We start from the raw sequence: 16200 nt of genomic DNA on the forward strand, positions 1-16200 counted from the left end.
TTGCGATCACCACGGCGTTCTGCGCGCAAACATGCGTCTGCCCTTGGACTTTCCGATCGTTCTGTGAGGAGAATACTTCATGATGATCTTCATTTTCATCCATACAAGATGGCAATTGTGCAGGAACTTTCTGAACGTGACTTCAATTCTCGGAGGAACGCGTGTGAGGTTTTTCTGGAAGTCGTTCCTGAGGACGCTATTGTTTTTTTTAGTGATGAAGCCCATTTTCATTTGTGTGGATCCGTAAACAAACAAAACATGCGCTACTGGGCTGATACCAATCCTCGACAATTGCATCAACGGCCTTTGCATTCACCTAAAGTCACAGTGTGGTGTGCAATTTACTCACGTGGAATTATTGGTTCCTGGTTCTTTGAGGAAAATGAAGTCACAGTGACAGTGAATTCGCACCGGTATGTAAACATGTTACAGGAATTTTTTTTCCCACGGCTAGATGAGTTGGACTTAGGGGACACTTGGTTCCAACAAGACGGAGCAACGGCACACACTTCAAGAACATCGATGGCTGTTTTGAGGGAACACTTCCCAGAGCGCCTTATCTCAATTAGGGGCGATTTGGAGTGGCCAGCCCGCTCTCCCGATTTGACCCCTTGTGATTATTTCCTATGGGGTTTTTTGAAATCCCGTGTGTATGTGAACCGTCCAAGGACCCTACAAGATTTGAAGACGAACATCCAGGAAGAAATTGCCAACATAACGCCTGCTATGCTGGCAAGAGTCATGACAAACGCCAGAAATCGGTTTACTCAGTGTATGGAGAATGGGGGACGTCACCTAACTGATTTGATCTTCAAAACTCAGTAAAACAAAACTTTATGTATGTGCCTGTATTATAAAAAACGAATAAAAATTTTCTGATTCATACAATAAGTTTTATTAACTTTTGAAAAAAGGAAGTTATGCTGCCGCACCCTGTACTTTAACTGAGGTCTAATAACGCTTCCTGAAGAAGAGTCACCTGTCGGGGATTTAAGGTTACAAATCTCAACAATAACAGTGACGAAATTTCTTAAGGATAATTATTATACCTATCGTGCTAAAGACAGGCCATCTGGGCCCATAGTACCTCCGCATACCATCTCTTTTCTTTGTAGTTCTTGATTCCCATTCTCGCAATATTATTTCTCCAATTACTCAGAGTTTCATGAATGTTTATTTTAAATAATGTTGGTGATAAACTAAACCCTTGTCTCAAACCTTTCGAATGCGAAAATGGTTTTGAGAGGGTATTTACCAACTGGACTACACCTATTGATTTTCTGTATAGCTCGAACATAAATATTGCAGAGGTCAAATTTCGTGAATATATCAAAAAGCGATTTCAACGGCACCGTGTCGTAGGCCTTTTCGAGATCAACAAATACGAGGTGAGTGGTTAAATTTAGAATAGCATTTTAAACTTATTAATTAATTAGCGCTTGCCTACATCGACACGAGGATGGTCCCAGAATGTTATGTGATACAAAACGTTTATTTGAAAGGCCTTAGCCCAACCAATATAAAAACTGAACTAGATTCTACTCTAGGTGAGACTGCTCCTTCGTTATCAACAGTGAAATATTGGGAAGCAGAGTTTGAACAAGGCCATACGACCTGCGAAGACCAGCTTCGTAGTAGTCGACCAATGAGGTGGCGACTCCAGAAATGTTGAAGAAAATCCATAAAGCGGTACTGGATGATCATCGATTGAAAGTCCTCGAGCTAGTAGACATAGTAGGCATTTCAAAAAGCTTTGTGCAAGAATGGTGCCGCGTTTGATCACAATGGAACAAAAACAGCGTCGTGAAGACGTTTCCATCGATTGTTTGGCAATGTTTCATAGAAATAAAGCCGAATTTTTGCGCCGTTTCATAACCATGGATGAAACGTAGGTCCATCACTTCACATCCGAACCAAAAGAACAATCAAAGCAAAGAATTGAAAAGGGAGAACCGGCTCCAAAGAAGGCAAAGACCGTTTCATCTAGAGGCGTCGGTTTTTTGGGATGCGCGTGGAATAATTTCCATTGACTATCTTGAAATAGTAAAAACTATCGACGGCGAGTATTATGCGAACCTATTGCAACGTTTGAGCAAAAGAATCAACCAAAAACGGCCGCATTTGGCTAAGAAGAAAGTGTTATTGCATCAATACAATGCACCAGCTAACAGATCCGTTATTGCAACGTACAGAATCAATAAATTAAAGTTTGAATTGCTACCTCATGTACCCTATTCGCCAGATTCACCCCCATCGGATTATTTTCTGTTCTGTAAATTGACAAAATGGCTCTGTGGTCAGAGATTTTCCACGGTTAATTTTCGACAGTTAATGGCTTTTTGAGAAGCTTGACGATTCTTATAATAAAACTTATTGAACATCGCTGGGAAAAGTGTATGGAGCTAAAAGGATATTACGTTGGAAAATATATTTTTTTCCAAAATGTTTTCTTTGTTGGACCAGGTACTTCTGGGACCATCCTCGTATACCTACATTGTTATTGACTCTCCTTCTAATAGAAATGGTTGGAAGATTAAATGGCACTGTTCCAATGCTTGAATAACAGGAATAAATCTATTTTAGTGAGATTTTTTACTCGTTAGATATTTTCTCTTTCCTAGAAAACAAAACTTTCAACTCTCGAGAAAGGAATTCCACAGATATTCTTCCTGTTTTGCTCCTTTTTTTAAATGTTTATATCTCCTACAAATAAAACAACTGAAAATACTCTTCTAGAGCTTAGTCTAAAAGCTCCTTTTTAGGTTTATAAACAACAATTTTATTGGTATATAAAAACGAACCATATTACAAAATAACAATCCACAAAATACCATTAAAATAAATATTTAGAAATTAATGACAATTTAACAACCATTGTTTGATTACGCGTCCATCTACTCAACATTTTAAAGCACATTTGTTTTAATCTTAAAATTTCAGTCACATTATATTTCTATAGTATACAAAAAGCCCATTAATTATAACGTATCATTTACTTGGTTTTTCTATTATTGTAACAAAGAAAAAATTAGTATAAAATATATATATATTCATAGCTCATTGTTAGCGAAAAAACTAATTGGAATTACCCTGACTACAACAGTTTTAAATTATCTATTTTACATTCGATTAAAAACTAACAAAGAATTTAATCCGAAAACAAATTAAGCAACGATCAATAGTTAACCCAATTTCTTTGTCTACTTACCGTTACAATTCAAAGCTTCGATTCAGTTACATATTCATCATAACAAAACACGCGCCCACCTCGCCGTACTTATTGTTGTATACATGCAGTGGAAACAACTAAACAGCTGATCGTTATCCCTACTACTGTATTCAAAACCTTGACGTCAATACCATCCGAGCTCATCATTGGTTGAAAAGACGTGCCCGTTGCCATATTCACAGCTGATCACTACCAGAAAAGGTACAGCTGATGATCGGAGAGCGTAGTTGTCAAATCGATAATTTATACAAATCAATAGGTAATTTTACAACGAAATAGGAAAGTTTGATATAATTAAGTATAGTGGAAACTTTTTGACGCGAAAATAAGTTATTTTTTGATTGTACTAAAAACAATAAAGAGATTTTTCTCGACACAAATGTAGCTTATTAAAATGTTATCGTTAGAAAATTTATGACTCACGTGATTGATTCATAAAAATATTTTTAAACAATAGGGAACATTCTAGTGAATGTAAAAATTATTGTTTCATTATTTACGCAGTAGGTAAAGGAATTGAAAGATGATTAAGTAACAGGAAATTTTCAAATGATTATTAAATTATTTTTTATATACACTGTGGCTAAAATGTTTTAAAAATTTAATTCCGTCGATTTCATTTTATTATAGGAAACGTTTCAAAACATGTCTTTTTCTATATTAATTTTAATTGATTTTCCAGAAAAACAGATGAAAATGAAGCCTGGATCAACTAAAATTATAATTTTTTGCTACTAAGAAACATCTGTGATTTAAATAAATTAAAATCTTATGGCACAATTTACAGAGCGCGGCTATACGAGGGCTGCCTGTTAAGTTTCCAACTTAACAAAGAATCAAAACATGTGTTTTTAGTTTGAAAATGATTTGAGGGGTTCTAGTGTTTCAAAATTCAAATCATAATTGGATTTCTGTATAACTGTATAACTTGAGAGGGTTTGTCACGATTTTATTAGTTTACGTACCTACGTTTACTTTTAAGATGGTCACTTCTTTTAGATAATCGCCAATTTCTTTTGATGAACGTACGGGGTGAGCAACTAAGAACGGTCGTTGGCCATAATCCAGGGTCGGATTATATTACTGACTCATGGAAAAAAAAATTTCATCAAGTAACATTAGAAGCACGTGGAAATTATTTGCAGAATTTCAGGTATTTGAAAATATGAAATTGAAAAAGCAAAATTTTTTCAAAATTATCCAATTAAGTGGGACTTTATACACGATAATCGAATTTTTCTACAAATTCTGCGCATTTTTCATTGCACAAGTTTGTCTATCTCTACAAATTAGAGGTAGGGGAGAGTGGGAACTTTGTTATTAAAAAAATACTTATAATTCCGGTTCGAGTTGACCGATTTTTATAAAGTTGATGTTATATGAAAGAGATTTTGTCCGACAACACAAAATATATAAATTCTAATAAATTTAATTACCAACGAGAACGCTAGAGGGCGTTGTTTTATATATTGTAGATATTGTGATTTCTCTTGACATATTAAAATAGAAGCAAAAAAGGTTGACCAGGTGTTTTAAACTAAACTAACAAGAAGGCTATAAAAAATATTAAAAGAAAATGTAGGATCGGCGGCCCAAAGAGCGATGCTGAGTATGTTGTATTGGTTTCTACAAGATATTCGAAAAATAATGTCAATAGGATTGGAAGTCCCAAAAGAATTTACAACACGTATTAAAACCTCGATCTGGTGTGGGGTTACCGATGTGTCTTTTCAATATTTCGAGCTTTCGAATACTCAATTAATTGACGTATGTGATTTTAAATATTGTTATACTTCTACACATATTTTTATATTGTACTTGACCATAATATCAGTCCCTAATGATGAAATGTAGTATTCGAAAGCTCGCCACTTATACGAAAATAGGTACACTTCGGTGTTTTATTCGCCACATTCCCACAAACACTTTTTCTTGTACAGCTTTTCTTGTAGTTTGATCCAACTAATAAATTACAATAAGGTTCTTCATAAAAAGACATCATTCATTGAAATAGAATAGAAAAAAACAATTTTTAGTGTCCCACATCCACTTCACATTTTTGGAATATACTGAAACATGAATGGAATCAAATAGGCGACGATTATTTGTCGAAATTATTACCCGGAATGCCAAAATTGTGAACCGAAATAATAAAAGCAAAAGGAGGGAAATAAAATTTATTACAATTTTTCGCAACTTGTGTGGCAGGACCTCTTTAATCTGAACTCCGTTCGTACTCGTGGAGCGGTCAGATTATAGCACAGAATATCTATAGGGTATAAATTATGAAATAAAAATAATAGTATAGTGTAATTATCTTAATATATAAAAATTCAGTGTCCGTGTGTATGTTCCGAAAGAACTCAAAAACGTGTCTACTGTTATTCATGAATGTTGGCATATATATGGCATTTGGTCCAACGTAAATGATAGGATAGTTATTATTTAAATTAATGTTCTCAATAATTAAAAATAAACTGATCATCAACGTTGATTGTTGTTATTAATCGTAGTTTCCATAAGTCTGGAATAGATGGCGCCTTAAGCGAATTTCTTTACAGAGAACTGTAAAATTTTGTCCTTTGTATCCTTTTTAAATCACTCAGCCATAGCAACGCGTGGCCGGGTTTGCTAGTAAATATATATTTATCTGTAAACTTTACATTTCTACAACTTTTTTAAAGAAAACCAATATTTTAGTTTGTCCGGAGATATTTAGTGACTAATAAAAAGCTTTCTCTCTTAATTTAGCATTTTTTCTGGTGAAGATATATCCTCTTGGTTAGCCCATGTAGGATATGTATGTAAGGCATACACCGCGCTTGAAATTGAAACGCTTACCACTAGTCCAACGTGAGACGTTTCTTCACTTTCGCCCTCTCATTTTTGTGTTACTTGTCTTATTATTTCATCATGAGTAAGATGTTCAGTTTCATCAATTTCAGTCGCAGAAAAGACTCTATTGACTAAAAATACTAAAGGAATCTCATCTTCGAGTTCAAAGTAATCGTATGTATATTTTTGGAGTCCAATATTTTTTTATAGGTTCGCATTCAACTGGAGTCAATGAAAAACCAGCTTTTTTCATAGTGGTCTTCTTAAGCACATCGGATATAGTACATTCAGACTCTAATTCCTTTTGTTCAAAAACATGAAGCAAAAGTTTTATCTCGTAATTCACATTTATGTTATGAATAACGTTTTGGTCCATTGGCTGGATGGGTCGTGACCAATGCATTTATTTGCCCCAAGTTATGTACTGGTAGCTTTCGTACAAATGCACGTTGCATTGCCTATGACCAACAAAGGCAATTTCTACATCCCAGCAGCATTCACGCTGGGCATGAAATTCTTTCTTTTAAAATTTTAGAACCTGGGGCTCTAACTTCTAAGTTAGGTGTCAGCGTTTTCTCCAACCAAACTTTACTGGCAGAAAACTTTTCGAGTTGTTGAAATTTCGGGCGTTTTTAAAGTCTTTAGAGCACCTGGACCCTTTCAGTTCTCACAACATAAGACAGGCAGGGTAACGTGTTTCCTTTTCTTTGACGTCGAAGCCATGTTGTAAAAACACAAATAACAATTGCGTATGATACCTATTCGACAATCGGTAAGTAACTGACATGGCAACAAGTGAAAAAGCTTTCGGATTAGAAGGAGTTCTGATTAAAGAGGTCCTGTTGTAGTTTCTAGACGAAACTCAATTGAATTATTAATGAAAATATTCAGTTCAACTATTTTTTTCCTTTACAGCCATCGCCGCTGAGTACAATCCAAGTAAACGCTGAAAATATTTTAATATGTCATAAAATATCGAAAATGTTTACAACTAGAAGTAATTATTTTTAAAAATTCCTACCAACAAATAATTATTTTCATTGAATACTATCAAAAGTCAGTATATTGTTAAACAACGGTTTATTACATTTCAGTGTAAACTCAACAGATTATTATATAAAACGTGTTTACAATAGACCTGATTAAAACAAAAGCGAAAGGTTAAAATTGACATTAACTAGGAAGTTAACAGAAACACACAAAGCAATTGTGAAAAACATTTGGCAACGTTGCAGAGTTTCGTTAAATCAAGGTTAAAGCTTTGCACGTGTAGTGTCGAGGCTGTTACCAGATGTGGAAAGCAGGACGAAAGGACGATCGGGTGCAGGGCAAGGACAAAAAGAGTATTTTTTATTTATGTATGATGTAGTGAAAAAAAAAACTACATAATATGAGTGAAATAAACAAGATTGCTCTATTCTATAGGTTCCAATTGAACAGGCATTTTTCTGCCAGTTGTCACAAATATAACCGATATTTGTTGTTGTTGAATTGTTTGTTATATAAACAAAAAAATCTTGCAATTTCTATTGAGTAGCACTTTTGGTTAACCTTGTGAAGAAATACAAAGATACAGTCGAATCCATAAAGAAAATGATACGGTACTTGGAAGGAAAAGGATAAAAATTGGGAGGAGTTGGCAAGAGGATTTAATGATGAAAATAACAAAAACGCTCATATTTTCGATATAACCAGAAAAAAATTAAATAATGTGGGACAATTTGAAGATTCAATCCAGAACGAATAACTTTCTGTTTACTTGTCCCGTCGACAATGTTGACAATTTCTTCATCTTCATTTTCAATTGCATCAAATATAAACTGCGAATCTATCTACCAAAATCTTTTATAATATTGTAAAAATATGAATAACACGAAAAAGTTAGGTTCGGATCCTTTGTTTCATCCTACACCGAAGTTTAAACTACCCCCAGATTGCTGGTAACGTTTAAACCAAAGTTTGAAAGTTAGAAACAATTTAATTGATTCCAAGGAAACGCGATATCAATTGGTAAATGATGATTTCCAATTCAAGATAGAATAGGCTCGTTTCAAAGAAGCTTTCAGGATCTTGGAGACGTTCATCCTCACCAAATTCATCAAAATGAAGTTTCACTTTCCACTCAGTATTTGAGGCATTTGAAAGATTGAAGTGCTTTAGAGGCCGCGTCGATGGTTTGTACAATTTTATAGTGGAAAACCAGTAACATAATGAAGTTGTAGTCGGCCTTCTTCATCAATAAAATAGTTTCATTTCTCTCATGAAATAGTTTTTGTTGACGCTTTTGAAGTTTGAACTACCCCCAGATCTTCACTTGTAAAATTAGGCCTCAAACAATCAACTTTCGATAAGGTAAGGAGCTGTTTACATACATCTTTTAGAAGATACAAGGGAGTCCGATAATCGGCTCATGCTGGTACTAGGTTAGTTTTCTACTGCGTCAAATCTCCACTATTAAAAATGTTAAACCAAGTCTGCGGCGTTTACTCATTAACAGTGTTTTCCCTTTCAATTTCACATATATTCCTTACTGGCACGGCTGCTGTAAACTTTTGTTTGCTCCTATAATATCTTACAGGACTCCATATATTATGAAAACGTATTGCGTCACCAATAATCAGAGAGAAAATTATAAGAAGAAAGTAAAACAATTGTACTCTCTTCATCTTATTAGATAGTACTATAGGACTCATAATCCTGTCCGATAATCAAGCAGCCATTAGAACTCTAAACTCCAATAACATAAAATCCAAACTCGTTTAGGATTTGCCTAGAAGAATCAAAAGACTTAGGCAAGAAGAATGAAATTACCCTAAAATAGATTCCGGGACACACTGGAGCGAAGGAAAATGGAATAGCTGATAAGCGGGGACAAACAAGACCTTCATGGGACCCGAATTCTTCTGTGGTATCACATATACAAAAGCACTGGAAAGAAACATAGGAGTAAAAACAATTAGTGGGAAAACCTACAGAGGGTGAAACAGGCAAAGACTATTCTGAGAAACTATAACCAGAGAAGAACTGTTGAATGTATCAACTTAAGTAAGAACAATCTACGAATAGTAACTGGTGTTCTATCGGGGCACTGTCGCCTCAAAACACACCTGAAGATGCTAGACCTGCAGCTTGCAGATTTTTTTGGACAGAGAACGAAACTCCAGAGCTGTACACCTGGGAGCGCTTAAAATAGAAGACGAAGATCCCACATTCTAGATACATACATACTACATACATGTTTATATTAAGGCGTACGAGTTTATAACTTTCAATCCCTTTATCTCTTACCTACATTTTTTCTTTGGGACCAAATAAAATCAACAAATCTAATTGTTAAGTTCATGCGACTAATAAAAAATAATTACCTTCAATTTTCAGTACAGGTGTAAATAAAAGCTGCATACCAAAGAAGAAACTTCAACTTTTCTGCTCCATTTTCCGACTCCTCGAGATGTCTGTATCTGGAAATAAAAATATAGAAAATAATCGATGTGAACAATAAGTTTTCAATTTATTTTAGAAAGGGCGACTTATTGTTATTGCTTTCAGTCGGGTAATTTGTTTCGACCGCTGAAAGAATGGACTATAACAAAAACAAAGTTCTTACGTATATAAAATACTATTTAATACAATAAATAACTTGCGACTCAAGTTTTGAGACAGATAAATAGGTTCTGAACGCATCAACCGCTTCTTTAGGTGTAGAAAAACGTTGACCTCGCAATTCGTTTTTGACTGCATAAGAAGGTGCTAAACAAGGACTGCACGGCGGATAACCCGTCAATTAGATGTTTTGACTGTTGAAAAACGTTTTTGTTCGAACTGATCTGTAAGAGCTAGCATTGTCGAGGTGGGGAATTATTCGTCTTCTGCGATTGGTTTCCCTAGTTTTTCGATCACTTCTGGTAAACCAATGCTGATACACCATTTAGAATTGACCTTTTTTCGTTGTTCTAATGGAACTGTGGCAACATGTCGTTTTACCGAAAAACCGGTGGCCATTTGTGTTTCGTTTCGTGCCTCAATCTCACGGTATGTGACATGACGATCTTGCAGTAACAATTTACACATAGTATAAATGTTTTCTGGCACAACTGCCGGTTTTGGACGATCTGCACAAAATTAATCCTGTTCCGAAGTACGACGACGATTGACGTCGGAAAACCAGCGAAACAGAGGCTCGAGATGATGCTCTATCACCAATAGTCGAAGCTAGTTGATCGTCACACTGTTGTTGGTTTAATCCACGTCGAACATCATCGCACGAAAATGTTTGCGATATAATTTGACTGAAATCAATGTTTCCGTAAACAACTCAAATAACAGTCGCATGACAACACATTCTAAGTACGTCCATCATTAAAAATGTCAAACTTCATGATGACATATTCACATCAGTGTTGCCATATCTCACAACTTAGGAAGCAGCCCTCTGATAAGTATTTTTATATAAATAGTACAGTACGGAATCTTTTTCCTTCTTTCAGGTATCGGGAGGAGGATTCCGGTTCCGGTTGTGCCCAAAGTTTTCTGATAATAATTTAGATTCAATTAGGATTTTCCCTTTATTATCTATTTAAGTTCCTATATGCCTTACTTCCGTCTCGTTCTACTTCTTTTCTTGATAGTATCTCCTGTTTCCATTGCTGAAATCAAACGTGGTCTTATGAATTTCAATGACGATACCAAAAAATATGGCAACCAGGGATATCATCGGAAAAGTTTCCCAAATGGTTGTGCATGACCGCAGTATGAAGGTTAGAAGAGATAGAAAAGGCTGTCGGTATACCAATGAGCGCATTTGCCATATACCTAAGAGTTATGGATATGTAAGTAATCCGCGCTTTGTGTGCCGTGTTTGTCCACTTTAGACCAAGGGCTCAATAAACATTCTACAGTCCTTATTGACACAGTTTAACAAAATGACCCAGATTTGTTGCATCGATTCATAAGCTGGATCCACCACTAAACGACTGAAACAAAAAACCAAAACAGTGGATTGCAAAGGCGAGGACTGTTCCGAACATAGCAGAGACGTTTCATTGACTGGAAAAGTGATGGGAATCGTAAAACAATAACAGGAAAGTACTACGCGTCTCTGCTTGATAAGATAATGCAAAAATCGACCTCACTTGAAGAAAACGTGCTTTTCCATCACTTCGAATTGGTTAACTACTTAGCGTATTCACTAGATATGGCGCCAAGCGTAAGAGTCTGTTTTCATTCTAAAAATATATCCGTAGGAAGCCATTTCTCTTTATTTTTTCATCATTTGCCCTTATTTTATCATTTGCTTTATCTCTTCATTTCTATATTTATCCGGCTTCGTTTTTTTCGCTATTCTTAGAATATCCTGGACAGCAAGGTTAACAAAGGGATAATAAGACTTGTTAACAAACAACAAGAACGATTTGAAATTATTAAAAAGATGAAAACGGCATACTTATGGTAAATAATGCGAAATAAGGAACATCAATTCTTGCAACTGTTAATTGAGGGCAAGATAGAGGACTGAGAGGTATCAGAAGAAGGAAAATGTCTTGGTTGCGATATATCAGAAAATGGTCAGGCCTATGCGGTATTCAGTCGTTAATAAACGCAGCAAGGAACAAAGAAATAAAGGAAACGTTATCGTAATCATCTATTAATGGATTGCATTAGAAAAAAAGAAGTGTTAGTAAACATAAATTAGAATATATGGTGTAAAAATAATCAAACCAATATATGGGAAGAGATTGGAATGCATAAGCGAATTAAGTAGAGCTATAATATAAGATAGCCAATCGAGAATTGTACGTTTGTTCACCAAAGCAAGCTGGTACGAATCGAACCAAATACTGCATGAAAATCTTGGGATACCATTTGTGAAAGAAGGAAGAACAAAAGAAACGCCTCGACCTTGTAGAAAATCTTTTAAATGTTTTTTCACAACTACTTCTTAAACCAACCAACAATAGAATACTGCAAAAGAAGTGACCAGTTGACTGAATGAAAGGGTAAATGACTTAAATCGAAAATAACCAACTCGAAACAAGTCATATTTTAATAAAGACTCAAATAGATTGAAGTGTCAATTTTTAACTGTTTTTTTTTACAAAAGAGGCCTAAAATCAAGACGATTTCTCAAGAAAAAGAAGTGAAACTCATCAATTGATGGAATCTAATACGCCGATGTAGGTCAGTAGCCTTTAAGCCATGAAATTAGCACTGCTGATTGTACTAAATGAAAAATATCGTGTTTTTTATCCATTTTCATCCGTTTTAGAATATACGTCCTGTATAATCAATTTTATTGTGATTACATAAATATTTTCTATTTCAATATATAAACATATCTTGGAGTATTTATAAACAATCGGAACCTTGAGAACTAATTTAATGATTATTTTCGATTGGTTAATATAATTTATTTTTTTTTTCTCCTTTCCTTTTTACTCGAAATATATGTTTCCAAAGTAATCCTCTTGGAACGGTTTAAATGACAATCATTTTACCTGAAGGTAATTTCGTAAAAAGACATGTCAACGAGATCTCACATTAAATACTACTACAGATAGGTAATCCTGATCAGGACCCTATAAAGTAATTCCCGACCAGAACCCTACAAGATAATCCTAATCAGGACCATATAAAGTAATTCCCGATCAGAACCCTACAAGATAATCCTAATGAGGACCATATAAGGTAGTCCTGATTAGGACAATGTGAAGTAATCCCGATCAGAGAGGTATAAGGTAATCCTAATCAGGACAATATAAGGCAATCCTAATCAGGACCTTATAACGTTATTCTGATAAGGACCATATAAAGTAATTCCCGATCAGAACCCTACAAGATAATCCTAATGAGGACCATATAAGGTAGTCCTGATCAGGCCAATATGAAGTAATCCCGATCAGAGAGGTATAAGGTAATCCTAATCAGGACAATATAAGGCAATGCTAATCAGGACCTTATAAGGTTATTCTGATAAGGACCATATAAAGTAATTCCCGATCAGAACCCTACAAGATAATCCTAATCAGGATCATATAAAGTAGTCCTGATCAGGCCAATGTGAAGTAATCCCGATCAGAGAGGTATAAGGTAATCCTAATCAGGACAATATAAGGCAATGCTAATCAGGACCTTATAAGGTTATTCTGATAAGGACCATATAAAGTAATTCCCGATCAGAACCCTACAAGATAATCCTAATCAGGATCATATAAAGTAGTCCTGATCAGGCCAATGTGAAGTAATCCCGATCAGAGAGGTATAAGGTAATCCTAATCAGGACAATATAAGGCAATCCTAATCAGGACCTTATAACGTTATTCTGATAAGGACCATATAAAGTAATTCCCGATCAGAACCCTACAAGATAATCCTAATGAGGACCATATAAAGTAGTCCTGATCAGGCCAATATGAAGTAATCCCGATCAGAGAGGTATAAGGTAATCCTAATCAGGACAATATATGGCAATCCTAATCAGGACCTTATAACGTTATTCTGATAAGGACCATATAAAGTAATTCGCGATCAGAACCATGCAAGATAATCCTAATCAGGATCATATAAAGTAGTCCTGATCAGGCCAATGTGAAGTAATCCCGATCAGAGAGGTATAAGGTAATCCTTATCAGGACAATATAAGGCAATCCTAATCAGGACCTTATAACGTTATTCTGATAAGGACCATATAAAGTAATTCCCGATCAGAACCCGACAAGATAATCCTAATGAGGACCATATAAGGTAGTCCTGATCAGGCCAATGTGAAGTAATCCCGATCAGAGAGGTATAAGGTAATCCTTATCAGGACAATATAAGGCAATCCTAATCAGGACCTTATAACGTTATTCTGATAAGGACCATATAAAGTAATTCCCGATCAGAACCCTGCAAGATAATCCTAATCAGGATCATATAAAGTAGTCCTGATCAGGCCAATGTGAAGTAATCCCGATCAGAGAGGTATAAGGTAATCCTAATCAGGACAATATAAGGCAATGCTAATCAGGACCTTATAACGTTATTCTGATAAGGACCATATAAAGTAATTCCCGATCAGAACCCTACAAGATAATCCTAATGAGGACCATATAAGGTAGTCCTGATTAGGACAATGTGAAGTAATCCCGATCAGAGAGGTATAAGGTAATCCTAATCAGGACAATATAAGGCAATGCTAATCAGGACCTTATAAGGTTATTCTGATAAGGACCATATAAAGTAATTCCCGATTAGAACCCTACAAGATAATCCTAATCAGGATCATATAAAGTAGTCCTGATCAGGCCAATGTGAAGTAATCCCGATCAGAGAGGTATAAGGTAATCCTAATCAGGACAATATAAGGCAATGCTAATCAGGACCTTATAACGTTATTCTGATAAGGACCATATAAAGTAATTCCCGATCAGAACCCTACAAGACAATCCTAATGAGGACCATATAAGGTAGTCCTGATCAGGCCAATATGAAGTAATCCCGATCAGAGAGGTATAAGGTAATCCTAATCAGGACAATATAAGGCAATGCTAATCAGGACCTTATAAGGTTATTCTGATAAGGACCATATAAAGTAATTCCCGATCAGAACCCTACAAGATAATCCTAATCAGGATCATATAAAGTAGTCCTGATCAGGCCAATGTGAAGTAATCCCGATCAGAGAGGTATAAGGTAATCCTAATCAGGACAATATAAGGCAATCCTAATCAGGACCTTATAACGTTATTCTGATAAGGACCATATAAAGTAATTCCCGATCAGAACCCTACAAGATAATCCTAATGAGGACCATATAAGGTAGTCCTGATCAGGCCAATATGAAGTAATCCCGATCAGAGAGGTATAAGGTAATCCTAATCAGCACAATATATGGCAATCCTAATCAGGACCTTATAACGTTATTCTGATAAGGACCATATAAAGTAATTCCCGATCAGAACCCTACAAGATAATCCTAATGAGGACCATATAAGGTAGTCCTGATCAGGCCAATATGAAGTAATCCCGATCAGAGAGGTATAAGGTAATCCTAATCAGGACAATATAAGGCAATCCTATTCAGGACCTTATAACGTTATTCTGATAAGGACCATATAAAGTAATTCCCGATCAGAACCCTACAAGACAATCCTAATGAGGACCATATAAGGTAGTCCTGATCAGGCCAATATGAAGTAATCCCGATCAGAGAGGTATAAGGTAATCCTAATCAGGACAATATAAGGCAATGCTAATCAGGACCTTATAAGGTTATTCTGATAAGGACCATATAAAGTAATTCCCGATCAGAACCCTACAAGATAATCCTAATCAGGATCATATAAAGTAGTCCTGATCAGGCCAATGTGAAGTAATCCCGATCAGAGAGGTATAAGGTAATCCTAATCAGGACAATATAAGGCAATCCTAATCAGGACCTTATAACGTTATTCTGATAAGGACCATATAAAGTAATTCCCGATCAGAACCCTACAAGATAATCCTAATGAGGACCATATAAGGTAGTCCTGATCAGGCCAATATGAAGTAATCCCGATCAGAGAGGTATAAGGTAATCCTAATCAGCACAATATATGGCAATCCTAATCAGGACCTTATAACGTTATTCTGATAAGGACCATATAAAGTAATTCCCGATCAGAACCCTACAAGATAATCCTAATGAGGACCATATAAGGTAGTCCTGATCAGGCCAATATGAAGTAATCCCGATCAGAGAGGTATAAGGTAATCCTAATCAGGACAATATAAGGCAATCCTATTCAGGACCTTATAACGTTATTCTGATAAGGACCATATAAAGTAATTCCCGATCAGAACCCTACAAGATAATCCTAATGAGGACCATATAAGGTAGTCCTGATTAGGACAATGTGAAGTAATCCCGATCAGAGAGGTATAAGGTAATCCTAATCAGGACAATATAAGGCAATCCTAATCAGGACCTTATAAGGTTATTCTGATAAGGACCATATAAAGTAATTCCCGATCAGAACCATGCAAGATAATCCTAATCAGGATCATATAAAGTAGTCCTGATCAGGCCAATGTGAAGTAATCCCGATCAGAGAGGTATAAGGTAATCCTTATCAGGACAATATAAGGCAATCCTAATCAGGACCTTATAACGTTATTCT

General features: G+C 35.5%; 1 protein-coding gene across 6 annotated transcripts in view; it reads right to left on the minus strand.

The window, feature by feature from the left end:
• LOC130444847 (atos homolog protein A) overlaps window positions 1-16200 on the minus strand; it is a 67341-nt gene that overhangs the window by 31087 nt on the left and 20054 nt on the right. For 2 of the 6 annotated variants that reach the window (XM_056780135.1, XM_056780133.1), the window contains exon 2: window positions 9430-9525. The gene's annotated coding sequence lies outside the window, so the exon portion shown is untranslated. Of the gene's footprint in view, window positions 1-3208; window positions 3437-4194; window positions 4313-9429; window positions 9526-16200 lie in introns of those variants that run through there. The other 4 variants (XM_056780131.1, XM_056780128.1, XM_056780132.1 and 1 more) reach the window with 4 other exon arrangements.

The sequence above is a fragment of the Diorhabda sublineata genome, chromosome 6 (genome assembly GCF_026230105.1).
Source record: "Diorhabda sublineata isolate icDioSubl1.1 chromosome 6, icDioSubl1.1, whole genome shotgun sequence".
Taxonomy (NCBI): Eukaryota; Metazoa; Arthropoda; class Insecta; order Coleoptera; family Chrysomelidae; genus Diorhabda; species Diorhabda sublineata.